Source organism: Psittacula echo (genome assembly GCF_963264785.1).
Source record: "Psittacula echo genome assembly, chromosome: Z".
In the NCBI taxonomy this organism is placed as follows: Eukaryota; Metazoa; Chordata; class Aves; order Psittaciformes; family Psittacidae; genus Psittacula; species Psittacula echo.
This window is the reverse complement of record NC_137742.1, coordinates 31,065,139-31,082,450: the sequence shown is the minus strand read 5'-3', so window position 1 is coordinate 31,082,450 and position 17,312 is coordinate 31,065,139. Positions and strand designations below refer to the sequence as shown.

Below are 17,312 nucleotides of genomic sequence, written 5' to 3'. Positions count from 1 at the left end.
ATCTAGGGGTTTCTTTAAATACAAGGTTTAAAAAAAACCAAATCCAACGTTTTTTTAAAATGCATTTTTGGTACTGAGACTGCTCCTCAGTTCTAGCAAGAAACTGGTATATGAAATCCAACCTAAAATATAGTTACCAACTCATTTTTTTCTCCAGCCACCATGTTTTCCTTTCCTGTGAATACAGCATACATTTAAGAAAACTGTTGATGGCATTACATGAAGAAAAGAGAAATGGAAAAGTAATTACAAAAGGAAACATGGTGTGTTCACTTTCTGTAGTGGCACTCCCTTTAGCCAGAACAATTCATTCCATTCGAAAACCACTCATTTCAATTCATGTGGAAGTTAACACCAGCTGTCTTGTAGCAGGAAGGACAGGGCACACCCCCCTTGCTCTCCTTGCACAACATTTCCGTGGTTTCAAGAAACACCACTTGAAAGCACTTAAGCATAACAGCAACTTCCTGCACCAGTGAAAAAAATGATACATTCCCTGTTGGGACCCTCCCAGTGTAGAAGAGTGCCTGACAGAGAAGAAAAATGAATTTTAAAATTAAATAAAGGGGGAAAAATTACAGTTAAAGTTCAAAGCGGGCAGAATTCCAACTGGGAGAACTCTGCAAGTTTTGTATTTGATGACTCTTCAAAAAGAAATCTCCCTGGACAGGACACAGGAGAAGGAAATCAACACCATTTCCTCAGCACCACGCTTTGTCTACTAAGTCTATCATCAATGCCCTAAGAAAAAGGAACCTATCTCAACAAGCAGTAAATTCAGCTTCTCTCAGAAGTTAAGCTGTTATGGCAACAATCAGCTTTCCTCCCTTGCAATGCTGGCTCTGGAGATAAGCAGTTTTGCCGTGTTTGGGCAGCTGTGTATTTTGTATACACCTCCAGGGATTTTCCTTCAAATGCTGTCTAGCCAGCCAATTAAGATCTGATCCAAAGTCCAGTACAATCAATGCAAATTTTCCAAACCTGTATTAAAGTGCCAGAGGGAGAAAGAGGGGTTGTCTGCAGCAGAGCAGTCTATTACTGACCTACTGAGCACACATTCCATGCACACTGATCTGAGAGCTTGAGATCAAACAAAGCACAGAGCCACCATCTGCTCGTCCAGGTTTCAGATCAAGAGGTATTGCTGTGTACTCCAAAATGTTTTCTACTTTTGAAGTACTGCTGCATGCTCGGAACTGCCCTGCATTTATCATTCCCAAACAAGTTCTTGACTTTGAGTAAAGCTGCATGAAAATTTACCTCACTGTAGTTAATTACGCAGTTTTTCCAAAAACTCCAGATCAGTTGCATAGCATCACTGGCTGTATGAGACAGCCACTGATGAACTGATGGAACAAACCAGCCACTTCTGATGGAACAAACCAGGAACAAACCAGAACTCAAGGCACTTCTACTCTCTGCCTAGCATTCTGAATAAGCTTAGTGACATTGCAGCTTGCATTTTCAAATACAAAAATTGGATACAGCAGCCTAATACCAAGTCTATCCTTCACATGACAGACATACAAAATGGTCACTTGCTTATGAAAGAGCAGCGCATAGGTCTGGTCAAAAAGCATGGAAACCTGGAGACTAAAAACTCAAGCCAAACAGGCTCACTGTGGTTATCCTAATATATTTCTTATTTTTTCAGTCAACCACTTTTTCTCCTTATATACTTCTGACATTCTTTTTCTACAGACATACCTATCTATAGGATTTGCATCAAGACCTTATAGAACTATTCAGTTTATATACTTTCAGACTAAGTCTCATCTGACACAACTTGGTCTTCTAAAAGCAGAGTTGCAAAGAAGGTTACCTGGAACATACCTGGATGCCCAATTCCAAAACGAACTAGAGTCTAATGAAACTCAGCCAAAATAAATTTTTCACTTCTAAACCAAGATTATATTAAGAAGAAAAGTCAGTCAGCTTCCCACTTGTAATTGTTTTTGTTAGTTTGGTTCGTTTGCACTTAATATAGAAACAGAGAATCATAGAATAGTTTGGCTGGAAGGGACCTTCAAAACTCATCTAACAAAACACCCCCTGCAATGAGCAAAGACATCTTGAACTAGATCAGATTGCCCAGAACCATCCAGCCTGGTCCTGAATGTCTCCAGGGATGGTGCATCCACCACCTCTCTGGGCAACCTGGGCCACTGTTTTACCACCCTCATTGTAAAGAATTTCTTCCTCACGTCCAGCCTGAATTTCCCCTCTTTTAGTTTAAAACCATCACCCCTTGTCCTGTCACAGCAGACCCTGCTAGAAAGTCTCTCCTCATCTTTCTTATAGGCCCCTTTTAAGTACTGGAAGATGCTCTAATGTCTCCCCTGACCCTTCCCATCTCTAGGCTGAACAATCCCAACTCTCTCAGCCTTTCCTCATACGAGAGGTGCTCCAGCCCTCTGATCATTCCTGTGGCCCTTCTCTGGGACCCTTTCCAGCAGGTCCGTGTCTTTGCTGTGCTGAGGACTCCAAAGCTCGATGCAGCACTGCAGGCAGGGTCTCACCAGAGCAGAGGGGCAGAATCACCTCCCCTCACCTGCTGCCACTCTCCTCTGAATGCAGCCCAGGATACAATTTGCCTTCTGGGCTGCAAGCACACACTGCTGGATCATGTACAATTCTTCACCCACCAGTACCCCCAAGTCCTTCTCCTCAGGGGTACTCTCCATCCCTTCATCCCTCGGCCTGTACTGATACCACAGGATGCCCCGACCCAGGTGCGGTACCCTGCACTTGGCCTTGTTGAATTTCATGAGGTTCACATGAGCCCATCTCTTGAGCCTGTCCAAGTCCCTCTGGATGGTGTCTGGTCCCTCAGGGGTGTCAAAGTGCACCACTCAGCAGTACACTTAATACTTGATTATAGTCTTCCCAGTTCAGTCTGAATAGAGACAAACGGACCACAAATAAATTTTCTCGTAATGTACACCCAGCAGACCTGTTATGCTTTGAAAAGTTTAAAATCTTAAAAAGGTAACAACAGTGTTTATATTCTGCATGTAACAGGCAGTATTCCTTGCAAATCTGGTCTGATGATTTCCTTTATGTATGTAGTTTGTTTTGGTAGGTTTTGGGTTTTTTTTTTAAACACAGAAATATGCTAAATTCAAGGAACCAAATGCACATGCTGCTTTGACAGGCAGTAAAGTACTGTATTTTAAAAACATCAGCATGTGCAGAAATGCCACTGCTCATTAATGGAACCAAAAAGAAAATCTGAAGTCTTTGTTCAGTCAGAACACTCTACATCAGCCAGTATTTAAAAAAAAATTTCCAGCAACAGATTCACATCTTCCTACCACATATTTATGAGAAAACATTCTTCTGATTAACTTTATCAAAGTATTCAACAACCACTTTAAAAATACTAAGCAATCAGGAAAATCTGATAACCTTTTCCATGCTCAGACAATAGATGCCAAGTTTACACACAAAGTTAATCTGTGATTCAAATGCATCATCTTCTGCACTAAGAAAACTCTGTCTTTTCCCAGGTACTATTTACTCTGACTTTAAAAATAGCTTTCACAAAAATATTAGATACTGTCTTATAGCATGTTTCAAGATGTTTCATAATAAAAAAAAAGTACATCTCCAGATCTTATGATCTTTTTCCAACATGCTTTGCCTATTGGGGGATCTAAAAGTTGCCCTGCCACGAGGTAAAGCCACTGACACACAGAATCACAGAAGAATGGTTACGATGGGAAAGGATCATCTTGTTCCAGCCACCCTGCACAGGCAGGGACACCTTCCACGAGACCAAGTGGCTCAAGCCCTTGAACACTGCCAAGGATGGAGCATTCACAACTTCCCTCGGCAGCCTGTTCCAGTGCCTCACCACTCTCATACTGAAGAATTTCTTCCTTATATCCAACCTGAATCTTCCCTGTTTCAGTTTAAACCCATGATCCTTTGTCCTATCACTACAGTTCCTGATGAAGAGTCCCTCCCTGGCATCCTTGTAGGCCCCCTTCAGATAATGGAAGACTGCTATGACGATGCTTCTCCTGTCTTCATATGGGAGGTGGTCCAGGCCCTTTATCATCCTTCTGGCCCTCCTCTGGACTTGCTCCAACAGCTCCATGTCCTTTTTATGTTGAAGACACAAGAACTGTATGCAGCATTCCAAGTGAGGTATCATGAAAGCAGAGTAGATGGGCAGAATCACTTCCTTTGACCTCATCACATTTATGATGTAGTCCAGAACAACAACAGAACAACTGCTCATAAAAGAAACAACTGCACAAAGTGACTCTAAATGAATTTTCCTGTTTTATCAGCTGTACATTAATATCACACAAGGATTTTTAATGTTACAAGATTTGAATGCACATGGTAGCAAACAGAAAAAGAAGGAAGATGACAACCTAACATACCAATGACAAAACTCATGCTAAAAAAAGCAGAGAAGCAAAGATAACATTTGCTTACAGTTTCCACTTGGCAAACCAGTGCATGTATCAGCAATTCAGCAAGAGTCCATGAACTTTTGCACAAGGAAAGAGTAATGATACTGGCTTGATTTGCCTGCATGACACACAGGGACCAAGTGGACAGAAGCTGTTAGTATGAGGATTTTAATCTTTTCATTCTGGTTAGGAATTAAGACAAATAATCATGATTTCTAAGTTCTTTACAACAGAATGAAGTCTTTGCCCCAGCTTATCTCACAAAGAAAGCTACGCGGGGTGCTGTAAGAAAAGCAGAATGAGCAATACACCCTAGAAGCCTCAGCATCACAGTAACCTGCCAATAGGTGAGTTACCAGAAAAGCAATCAAATCAAAGACCTTCCCACAAACAGCAGCTCTGCTTGGTTTTTATAAGGACTTTGGCAGAAGTCAGTCTGTATCTGCAAAATATTTCAATTTCACCATGATGATAAATTTCAGCAAAAGGCTATTTCATCAGTAAATTTCCAAGCAATTCAGATGGTTGCCTAATTGTTTTGGCAAAGATTACCTCCCAAGACTGACATTTGAGGATCCTTAGCCCACTTAGTGCCACCATTACCTGCACAGCTTTATATGCACATAGGAAAAGTAATCACAGTAGGTCAGAAAGACCTTCTGCATGAAGGATGTGGAAAATGTCTCCAATTTCCCATGATTCTCTTATACATATCTAAAATTCTTCTTAAGTGATGCAATAAATGATGACAACAGCAAAATTAGGACTAACTGATACTTTCACAAGTATGCCACAACATCCTATACTTTTTTGTGAGCTATATTAAAAACTGAATTCTATTTAATAGCTCAGACCACAAAATAACAGTTAATTAGTACGGCATAGGTCTTCCTTAATTGATTCTTTGATTTCTTTCAAAAAGACAGAAAAAAAGGAATTGCCAGTGCTCCTGTGTGCATGAAGCAAAATTAACTCAGAATAAAAAGTGTTTCTGAGGATTGCTATCTACTAGTCTTATTCTGCTTAGTGGCTTTTGGTTACAAAAGAAATGCAGAACACTGTGGTACACTGACGCCAGTGCTTTAAACGTTTAATGTAAAAACAACTACCAGTGAATTACCAAGAAATTAGGAAACAATAAAGACAGATAAAAAAAAAAAATCACATTTCAAAGTGGAAAAATTATTCTGACTCACCACTGAAACAGAAAAAAGTATTCTTCTATTAAAAGGCATTTTTATTGAAAACACTGTCTAGGGGAAAAACACTTCAATGCTAGAGAATACATATGACAGTTACAGCTAAAATCACAACTTAAATATTGAAAGTAGAAACAAAAGCAAAAAGTACAGCAGTAGCAGCAAAGTAGTTTGTCAGATTGCTTGGCTTTCTTAAACACTGTAAGAGTGAAAGAGCAGGGCAGTGATGCTAGAAGACACTTTTGACGAAAGCAAGCTTTCCTCTTCATAACTGAAGAAGAATCCATCAAAATACAAACCAAGTTATTGCTACAGTACTGTGGGGACAAAGAATAGCATCAACAGTTGCAAAAGAGATGCCAGTTTAGCAGATGCTGTCCAGAACCAAGCAGGCTGCACTAAGCTTGCCATTTCACATTGCAGTCAGAGTGCAGAAAAGCAGCACAGCAGACACTAGCCGTATAACAATGGAAAAGGTTTCAAAACTGCTATTCTTCCCTCAGCCACCAAAGACCTGTTCTTTTTCCTGTGGCAGGCAGGGATTTCTCATGTAAACACCTGCTCTCAAAAACTGAACTGTGGAAGAAAAAGAACATCATCAAAGACCCACCACTTGCCATAATTTGGTACTTCTGAAGGGCATCAGACCTTCGACAAAGTTCTTTATCCTCTCCAACCATGGGAGTGCTCTGGAGCTCTGAGTCTTTACAAAAAAGAAATAAATATAAAAAAATAAAATAATTATAAAAAATAAAAAAAAAAAATATATAAAAATAAAAATTAAACAGTTTCATCAAACTGAGCTATATCCTGGTAGAAAATACAAGGTTCTTTTCCATCACAAAAAATGAAGGGTTTCTCACAGCAAACATTTCTGTGAGGAAAACCAGACATAAGTCTTTCCAGTTGCCACTGGCTATTAGGATAAATTGCCCAGCTTAGAGTTGTTCAGGAAGCTTTTCTCAAGACCTGGATTTTAACAAGTTAAAGCCTTTTGGACCATCATCTCCCTTTTCTTAAGCTCTTATCTCACTTCCCCAGTCTGGCAACTTCCCTCCTCAGAGGTTAGTAAAACTACTGCCTCTACAGTAACTGTCATATGTGTTTACACTTTTCAAAAAGTCTTGAGGGCTGAAGAGCTAGAATTTTCTTCCTGTGAACCAAGAACAAAAGATCATGTGGCGGGGGGAAGGGCAGTGACACCAGTCATCTCCTGCAAGCAAGTAGGAGGTACACAGGAAGAAGAGCCAAAGTAAATGCAAAAAGTGTCAAAACAACGTTTAAAAACCTTCTTTCCCCTCCATGAGTTAAGCCACTTCTTTTATGTTTTATTCTCTTCCAACAGAGCTTGAATTTAATAGCATCAAAAAAAAAGGGGGGGGGGGGGGAATGAAGTATAAAAAGATCCTGATTACTGGCCAAGTATCAGAATCGCGTAAGAAAAAACTGGGACTCAAACCTCAAAGACTGATCGTGAAAATTTGCAGTCACTTTATGTATAGCAAGAAATAATGACACACATATGAGGACTGCTATGCGTGTTTGCTACATTGCTATAGATGAAAAGGCGTCTCCAGTTTCAATAACCAGAGTATCAGGACTGAAACTACTCTTCTCTGTTAAACTTCTAAATCTCTACCTTTAGAGATTAGAAGTACACCTTCATACTTTACCATACATGGTAAAGTGCCATGTAAAATATAATCATAACCCCAGCCACCTTTTCTGCCTACAAAAATAGAAAACAAAGATACACACTATGTTCTTCACCGTATTATACGATGTTCCCCCTGCTCCAGCTTTTGTGGGTTCCTTGGTTTCTTTCCTCTCCCAGTTTTCACCACCTGACAAAGGCAAAGGGTAAAGTGGTCTTGGACAATAAAATTGAGTAATATGCTGCATGATCAAACATGCATGGCCTTGTTTCTTGTAACACTTTTCAGTGAAAAACATGGGGGAGGGACTCTCCCTCAGATTTACCAGTCATCAAAAATATGAAAACATCTGGATCAACTAAGCTATCCCCTTACACATATCCCAGCTTCTAGATTATCTGAAGAGAATCTGAACACATGTGCTTCAACAAATTAGCCCTTTACAGAAAAAACTGACATCATGTAAACAGGATAACATTTAAGTCAGAGTGAATCAGCAATCTCTACTAAACAGGCAAGAGCAAAAGATGCTAGTGTCTGTTTTGGACACTCTTCAGCCTCCGCTGCTTTCTCAGCTTTAGTTTAGAAATTGTCTATCAGTAGGCCAGACCTGATGTAAATCTCATTTAGAAATTGCCTCCTCAAGGTGCAGGATTTTCTAAATCCCTATTTTGGTGTTGTTTATATATACACACACACACGCACACACAGGCACACACCTCCCCTTGGAAAAGTGTAGTTATGCAGAGGAAATGAAGCTAGCTCTTTACAAGGATACATCAGTTAAAGAACCCTGGAATACTAATATTATTTGGAAGTGCTTAACTTTGCCTCATCTGTTTGTAGAAAATGTAAATCCATGCAATGCAATGTATATAAGATATCCTGCATTTTCAGTCAAGTTTTCTTTAGTATTGCAGAAGCAGCTAAAAATCTAGGCAAGATTACACCGTGAAGCCCTGAAACAGGTAATAATAAACCTGCCTTAAAACCCGAAACAAATACAAAAAACCCCAAACAAGCCAAAACCTAAACAAACCCAAAACCAACCAACCAACCAACAACAGCTGCAAAAACCAAAAGCACAACACCTCCCTCCTTGCCTTCAACTTAGATCCTATGCAGATTCAACAAAGCTACAAATGGGCATTGTGCATGAACTAAATCAGATTTTAGTCACCTACAGAATCAGGGCCTGGCCAAAACAACAAAACATGACTAAGACCCTCTAAGATATCCAAGCAACAACCTGTGAAACAGTGCCACAGAAATATCTGAAATCAAGTTATGTCTGTAAATTACTGTTTAATTAAAATACTAATACTCTAAACTCAAAACTACAGAAATGTATTCACAAGTCTATCAAAAAATGATCTGGAGTTCAGTTACCATATAGACATTGCAGTTTCTGTTATTCTTTGATAGAAGTGTTGAAGAAATTATTGTTGAATAATTTATGACAGCAATGTTGACACTTTATAATTCATGAAAATATACTTACTTGATAGTTACTTAATGCTTCCTCAATCATCAATGGCCTGAGAGCTCTCCACTTGCCCCCTATCTGAAATACCAGCCATCTTTTTGCAAAGATGCAGCACTACATGCTTTGCCAAGATCACGTTATCTCTATAAACACAGATTGTCAGAAAAAAAAATGAAAGCAAAAAAACCCAGGACTCTGAAAGTAAACAAAGGTTTGTCATAAAAAGTACTATAAGCAGAGATTCTGCAGAACCCTAATGATAATGACAGGGAAAAAACAAGTTTCATTAAGAAGATACACATCTATTCACAAGGCAACATTTCCAATTGCTTTCTCTTGGTTTTTTGGGGGTTTTTTTGTTGGTTGGTTTTTTTTTTTTTGTTTGGTTTTTTTTTTGGTTTTTTTTTTTTTTGAGAGAGAGAGAGAAAATGAGAGAGAGAGAGACTGTGCTTCTACCCTACTGGAAAAGAGTCAAATTATCATCATTATGTGTCCAGTACTTAGAGAACTCTGGTTTTAGTATGATTATGCAATTCAATTGTATGCTTTATTATAAAGATAAAAAAAATACTCCCAATTAAGATATGCTTACAAAGATCTCCCTGTATTCATATTGCATATTTCCCTAAGTGTTGAAATTAAGAATGACACAAAGCTTTTTTTCATGATTCTTTGTATTATATCCTGAAAAAGCATAAGGAAACTGCAGAAAGCAAGAGCACATGAATTGTGACCCAATAGATCAAAAAGCTCCAGCAGACAGTGGATTTAAGAAAAAAAAGCATAATAGAAAAGCAAATAATAGCAGATATAACGACTGTAGAATAAATACCTATTTCAAATGCAGCATTTTTTCCTCTCTTTCAGAAAAGAACATAACGCTACTGGAACGAAGAGTTAAGAAAGCAGTAGATTCTGTATTTCTTGATTTTTTAGATGCACTGATGCAAAATACATTTCAGGTAAACCTGTGTTACTGAATTTGGTGATGGATGAGAAGAAGAAATCTAACTGGTCTGTGATAAATAGAAGACCAAGTAAGAAGATAGAGTGTTCCTTTTTGGATTTCAAAATGTTCTGCAATAGACTGTATTATTATCAGCTCCTTCATGAGGAAGCATTAAAAAGTAAACACCTATAGCATGATGCATTTTTGAACCGATAAACTGTTTATAGGAAAGTTGCATTACAAATTTCCCACTGAACAAGTATTCAACTATTCTTAAAAGTTTATCTGATGACAGAAAACTAGAAAAAATTTAAAACATTCAAGTCTCTCAGTACATAAGTCAATTCCAACACAAGCTTTGCTGCTGAGCCCCTAAGTCTAGCGCTTTCATCTACATGTCAATCTTGGATGAGTTCCCACTACTCTACAGGAAGTTCTGCAGAAGCATCTACTCAGTAATGCAAACCAAGACCTATCAGTTCATCCTGCTAGACGTCACTCCCATCAGAAATCTTTCTGTTTCTCTGCTGCCTAAAGGTAGTATTTTCCTACCCACTTTTCAATGGAAAACTCATATCTACCCAAGACGATCTGTTAAAAATTTAGGACACCCTGTTCTCTAAACAATAGAACAAGATGGGTTTTTGTCTTGATCAATCTCAAACTCACAAACCACTTCAGCTTTCTACAGAACTGTTCAGCCTATTATACATGCTTATTTGCAGCTTCACCTCAGCCAAACTAAGAATCTTAGGCCTCTCTGCCAGGGTTTGGACCAAGCTGCAACAAAGGAGTAGACTTTTGTGGACCTTAAGAACCACTCTCCAAGGCAAAAAAACCAAGTATTCCACACTACTTAATATGTTGCTAATGAAAAGATGACAAAAAACAAGCTAAGACAATGATGCAATGAAAAAAACAGCCAGCTTCCCAAAAAAGGCCTGTTAAGACTCTTTGACACTTTGTATTTCATTTAATTAGGTAAGCTAGAGCTAAGTATAGAATACAAGGGAAATGGAGTGCATTACAGGCAAATTTTTTTTAGCTTGCAAGCTACACCAAACATCTCCAGCTGAACTAGTCACTCTAAGAGGTTTTGCACGTACATTTTCAGGTATAAGACAAATTGCTGAGACCCACCAAAATAAGTTTAAAACCAACTCTGGTCTCTTCTGTTATGCGTGCTTTGAGATCCTGAAAATATACCGTAACATATTTCTACAAATACTATTAGTTACTGGATTTGTTAAATGTATATTCCAATTAGCAAACTAAATCCAATTAAAAATCCTAAGCAGGAATTAAAAATGTCTGAATGTGCCACTTCTGACCAGGCATTCAATATCTATAAATGGATACCCTCTACCACCTGCTGCCCTTAAAGCATTCATCACATCTCACTGCTCACCTACCAGTAAACAATTTTTTTAAATAGATTTTATTTTTTAATTGGTCCATAATAAGGACTTTGACCACCCGTACCTGAACAGTCCACCCACACCTAGATCCAAACTAAACATCACAGTATTTGTCTGCCAATTCATCAAATAACAACTGAATTGAGTTTCATTTTGCTAAAGCAAATAAGGTCACAGTACAATTATATCCCCCTAACAGGCACACAGACAAAAAGAAAATGTAAAATAAAACCCCACCCAAATATCAGAAGAAGCCAGATCCTGGCCTTAATTGTTTTTAGGCCACTGATAACATTCTTTGCTATCAAACATATTTAAAAACTAAACCCCAAAATACAGCTTTGCTGTAGAAGGCAGAGCATACTTCTGTCAGCAAAGAACTTGGCCTCAGTGTAATCAGATTATTTCCACTATTACAGACAACTCTTTAACTATGCACAGTAATCTTCATTCCGTTTACGCTGCACTTCAGTACCAGGGTGCTTTACATAAAACGCTGTCACCTTTCTTACTTTCCAGAAGTAAAACAAGTACAAGGATCTAAAGTGTTTGCCCAAGTTCACACTGTGAGCCACTGGCAGATCTAATATAAGCACAATTCTTTGTTTCACAAAGTAAGTAACAGAACTAATTTAACTGTAAAGAATGACATAATAATTCCTTTCAACAAAGGCAAGTAGTTGAAAAATTAAGTAGCACCATAAAGGAAGTGCTGTTGAAATCTCCAAACTGCTCAAACACTGCAAAATAAAATCCATTTTAAAGTTCAACCCTTACCATAACTCTCTCCATGCACAGTGTTTCAGTTTCATTTTTCAGTTCTAGTATATAGAGGAAACTCCAGGCAGGGGAAAGAAAAAGAAACTCCCCTGAACACAAGAAGTTCAACGCAAAGGGCAAGTATAAGGAAAAAACCAAACTATACCAAGAGGGAAAACAAAACACCAACAAAAGAGAAGGAAGGGGAAGGTGAAGGGGAAGGCATTAAGAATGAAAGCCGTAACTGCAATGTATTTAACGTCTTAAAGTAACACAACACAATGATTCTGAAAACTTTAAGATTTCCATTCTCAATTACTCTTTAGAGTTTGGTAAAAAGAGAACTATGTAATAGATATGACATTACTGTGAACATCTCTACCAAAGCCAGTGGGTGTATTGTGCACGTCATAGGTGACCAAAATACCCCTCATGCCTTCAACAGAAACAGGATTCTTTGTGGCTCTATGGTACTGACCCAGTCTAAATGCCATTACAAAGCAGACTTAATGCCTCTGCACTATTCCAAGCAGTAAATAAAACAAGTTCATAGACATGGGCTCTTGTTATTCTTCCATTCTCATTCAAGACTGATGGGTTCTAAAAGAAGTGAAGTTTATCTCACGTAGCAGATGCTTCCCCTCCCACTCCCCTCTAAAACTGTTCATAGACAATAACACCATTTAACACTTGACCTCATTAACCCACTGGCATAAGCAGCATACATCACCATGACCACATGTGGGGATAGCATAAGCTGGGACAGATCCTGCTAGTCACTCCAGACAGACACAGTCAGAACTGCAAGAAGTGGAAACTGCAAGAAAGCAGTTTCTTTTTGAGAAAAGTTAAGGTAGTTTGAGATGACTTCATAATCGATAAAGGATGTTAAAGACCCCCTAAAACTAAAATAACGTTACGTGCCAGAGCATAACAGTCTTCCCTTGCACTTCCTTTTACCAGTCACGTGCTCCTGTTGACAGCAAGACTGGGTAATGGGAGGATTCACCCTCTGGTGAAGGATTCCATCTCACCTGATGTGGAAACATCCTAAAGCCAAATTATTCCTCTCTCAGACTACGTCCTGTTCAGCAATATATGATCCGACTAAGCAATGTATGCACAGCAACTGAGTCACATCTGAAGACTTCAGCTCTTTTTACGTGTTACACACAGTCTCTGCCAGAAATAAGAGTGGGCAATAGGAAAAAAAGTGCAAATCATTGAGGGGGGAAGAGAAAAGAAGTCAGGATGACAGCCATCAAAACCTTGCAGTTACAACAGAATGTGAGATCTTTGTAGGAAGATCACTTTGTAGAAAATTTGAGAATCCCTTACTGCACAGCCTGGATGTTGCTTAAATGGTCCTCAAATTTAGAACACATTATTAGGTCAAAAGCACAGATTACTATGCCAAGCCTGAGCCCAAATGTCTCAAAAGACAGTTGCTTTCCTTCTTTCCGTATTACCATTCCTCCTGCCCATCATGCTTCTCTAATAGAGAAATTCTCTTTACTCTCACCTCCCAGCCACAACTGGTCACAGAATCAGGTTCAAATTTTAACTGAAATAACCTTAGTCACTTAGCACTTACTCCACCTTATTTAAAACTGAAGACTAATTAAGATTGTTTAAAATTAATTAGAAGTCTATGGACTGTTAGGCAGGCATAACCTTAATACAAGCAAGATGAAAGAGACAATTGTGCATAGGCAAATGAAAAAAAACCTAGGATGTTGTAACCTGCTTGATATCAGTAGGTATAGGAAAATATATAGTAACTACTAAACATGACCAAAAATCTGGACTCCATTTAATTCCTAGAAAAATCCAAAAAGAGGAAGGAGATGAAGGCATCCTGCCAAAGCATTCTGTTTCGTTTCAACCTATGGAAATGTAATTGAATACAAATGAAAATTTGGGAACAAGTCCGAAATACTCCTGAGAAGAAAACTCCTTTACACAGCATTATTTGCTGGAAGGCAGTGACAGACACCAAAAACATGAGATACTCCATGATGGGAAAAGAATGATGTAAAAGCAGGAGCCTCACTTCAAATGAAGATCCAGACAACATACTGAGTCATATGTGGGCTAGAAATCAAGAAAACTAGGGTAGGAAAAAGGTAGTTACCTACATGTCTAGATTCTTGTCTTGTAAGAAAAAGTACACAAGAGTATTTCTTTCATTTCCCCTCCCCTCTCTGGCAGATGTAGTCTCTCCAAATCAGGTCCCAAACTCACCCAAGTAAACTAATTTTATGTGACTCCCCATCAAAAACTCTCACAGGTCCCACAGGTTCTGTGAGTCTGCCCAACATCCCCAGGCTACAAAATCAGATACTATATAGCATATGGCAGGGATCATATCCCACACTACAGGATAACAAATCCATTAATTTTTCCATTCCTATGGTGTCCAAATCATAGCTACATGTAAGCAGAAATAAAAAGCATGAATAGCTGCTGCTAGAAGTATACCATAGGTGGTTGGGTGGGTTCCATTCTCCCCTCCTTTTTGCAGGGAAGGAGATATTGTTATTTTCATCTTTCTCATGATTCTTTGGTTCTTCATCACTCTCCAAACAACATTAACTTACTCCCTTAGAACGCTGGAAAAAGTTGATGGAGGAAGATTTGATCATATTGCCAAGCCTCGAGGTGGTGATTAGGATCCGTAAGCCAAAGATTTCAGTAATTTCTTCCTCTTTAAACATGGGGAGTAAAAGGCAGAAATCTCAAAGGCACCTAATGACTTTGAGCACTATAAGGGCAGCTAATGCCTCCAAGCACTGAAATTAGCGTCCCACCCTCCTGATCCTGACATCTGCAGACCTTTTTCTGATGAAGGTAAATGAAACCTGTAAAATCCTACGTTAAACAGAGCAAAAAAAAGTGGAAGATCAGATCTTTCTGGGAAAAAGACTACCATCAGGGCTGATTCTGGGGAGAAAGAGAAAAGGAGACTTAAGGAGTCTTTCAGTAGAACACCTGAGCAAAACCAACCTGGCCAAACACAGATGTCCAAATCATCTTTTGAACTATTTTTTTTGTGCATTGTGTAAAAACACCAGTAAAAGTAACAGTTATTCCTCAACAAACTTGAGAAGGCTCGGCACAAGAGGCCTTGCTACTCACATTCCAAATGACAGAATAGTCTGCTAACTACTGACAAACACTGCCTGTTACAGAGCCAGCTAGTCCTACTGAAAGAAAGAAGAAAGAGTCAATACCTGTCGCAAAATGCACCTCCAAAATAACAAAGCAGCTCTAATCCTTGTCATCAACCAGGTACTCTCTGATCTGCCAGTCTCAAGCAGAAGAGAGATGAGGAAGCAGCTGTGTTATTTTCTTATCATCTGGAACATACAAAAAGCCAACCTACGAATGATTATAAGCATCTGGCTGTCTCCCACGTGCATACAAAATAGAAATGTAGAAATGGTTCTGCACAGTCCACCAGCTCAAATATGTGGATTTCACAGCTGTTCAATTTTTTCTTGGCCAGTCTATGCAAACCTCCACTCAAATCAGTTTTGCTTCTTCGTGGACACAAAAGAGTACCTAAGGTGTTTTAAAACACCTTATCTAGATACAAACAGCCTTTAGCAATGTATGCCAACTGTGCAACTGATTCTACACAGATCTTTGAAAAGGTGTATAAAATACACCAGTGTCAGTCAGCTTCTTCCCTAGCCAAACAGACATGCAATCAGTACTATGGTCTTGATGGACAATCAGCTCCCAGACAGCTTTTGAAGGAGCGTTTCCTCGTTTCTTGCCACAGTGCTTCCCCACAACTCACCTTGTTTTTTGTAATATGAGTCTGAAAGCTTTGCAACCATACAGAAGCTGGAGATTCAAGCACAGACTGAGGGGAAAGAAACCTGGATATTCAGGAGTGCCTTTAAGCAAGGGCAAACAATTAGCTGATCCTTACCTGCTGATGTTAACTGTAAGTTAACAGTGTTCTTTCTACTGCCCAAATCCTCAGTCACCTTATTCATTTAGGTTTGAGAAGGCTTGTTATGATACCAAACACACAAAAACCCTCTCACAATGGATGGTGTATGTTTTGTCTATTCACTGAAGCAGCTATCAAAGTTAGAACGCACTTGTACATCTCCTTCCCTCAGCTGCTTAACATACCATTATCACAAGTGATGGATTTATGGAAAATTAGAGATAGGTACCTGCCTTTCAAGTAGGGGTTGGGGTTTTTTTTCAGCCTTTGAAAAAGAATTCAAATTAAATCACAATGGTTTTGGTTTTTTTTACTTCAAGCACTTGCCTGAATTGCAAGACTAGTGTAGTTTTTTTAATTAATAATATGCAGTATTTAATAACAAGTATAGTTTTACTATCAGTAGGCATCACAGCAGGAAACAGCCCATCACAAATGATTTTGCTATTATTGGGTTTCCCTAGACTACCAAGGTGATGAGCTTGAAAAATTTAATTTCCCTTCCATCACCAGTACGTGATATGAATTTCTGTGATGTGAATCTGGACTAATGCCCAGATTCAACTGTCTACTATACAGGAAAAGAAACTGATAGAATGATACCTACTAAGTTCCTAATTATTACTTTTCTGGATGTTGCTCACCGTGGTCGCTTGAAACCCAGTGGCCACTGTTGACATACCAGACAATACAACACCTTTTGACAAAAGTCTCTAATAGACTGATATTCTCCACTAGCATAAACAGTATGAGAGAAATTAATTAGTGCTTAAAGCCATGTAATTTTCAAGTATGTGAACTTACTATAATAAATGTAACAAACATGGGCCATATTTTTTCGACAAACACATTATCTAAAAGTTATCTAATTGCATGCATTCTGCACTATAGCCACAACCTAACTGCAGTCCTTACACTCCTTTTCATTGAACACTCGGAATAGGTCTATTTCAAAATTTGATTATTCAAAAGCTGAACTTCTAAATATTTGCTTTCTTCCAAATAAGCCCCATTTTCTGGTCTTTAATGTCTCTTGATCCTCATAGTCCAAGGTGCTACTTTTACTCCTACAGTGAAAAGAGTAACAGTATATATGCCTGGAATACCTATATTCTGCGATAACTAATGAACAATGAAAGAAAGGCTCAATTCTTCACACTCACCAGTTATGAAACAGTTTTTCATTAGCTTATCACTTCCATTTCTTTCAGCTATGATGAAGCATTCATTCCTCCTTTTCTTCAAACTGCTATGTAACAACCATTTTAACACCTGTAAATACAACCTCTGTTTTAAAATATCTCTAGAGAATTTATCTACAGCAATTAAGGCACTTGCTTGTTGATCAGACTCTTTATAGTACAACTATTGTAGTCCTTGTTAATACCACATTCAAGACTTTCTTGTATTCATAGAAACACAGAACGGTTTGGGTTGGAAGGGACCTTCTAGTTG

General features: G+C 38.6%; 1 protein-coding gene across 9 annotated transcripts in view; it reads right to left on the bottom strand.

Moving 5' to 3' along the window:
* JAK2 (Janus kinase 2) overlaps window positions 1-17,312 on the bottom strand; it is a 96,859-nt gene that overhangs the window by 55,190 nt on the left and 24,357 nt on the right. For 3 of the 9 annotated variants that reach the window (XM_080638544.1, XM_080638552.1, XM_080638545.1), the window contains exon 1: window positions 6,237-6,311. The exons of 3 other annotated variants lie outside the window; for them this stretch is intronic. The gene's annotated coding sequence lies outside the window, so the exon portion shown is untranslated. Of the gene's footprint in view, window positions 1-6,236; window positions 6,330-8,670; window positions 8,690-8,782; window positions 8,875-17,312 lie in introns of those variants that run through there. 3 more of the 9 variants (XM_080638546.1, XM_080638551.1, XM_080638547.1) reach the window with 3 other exon arrangements.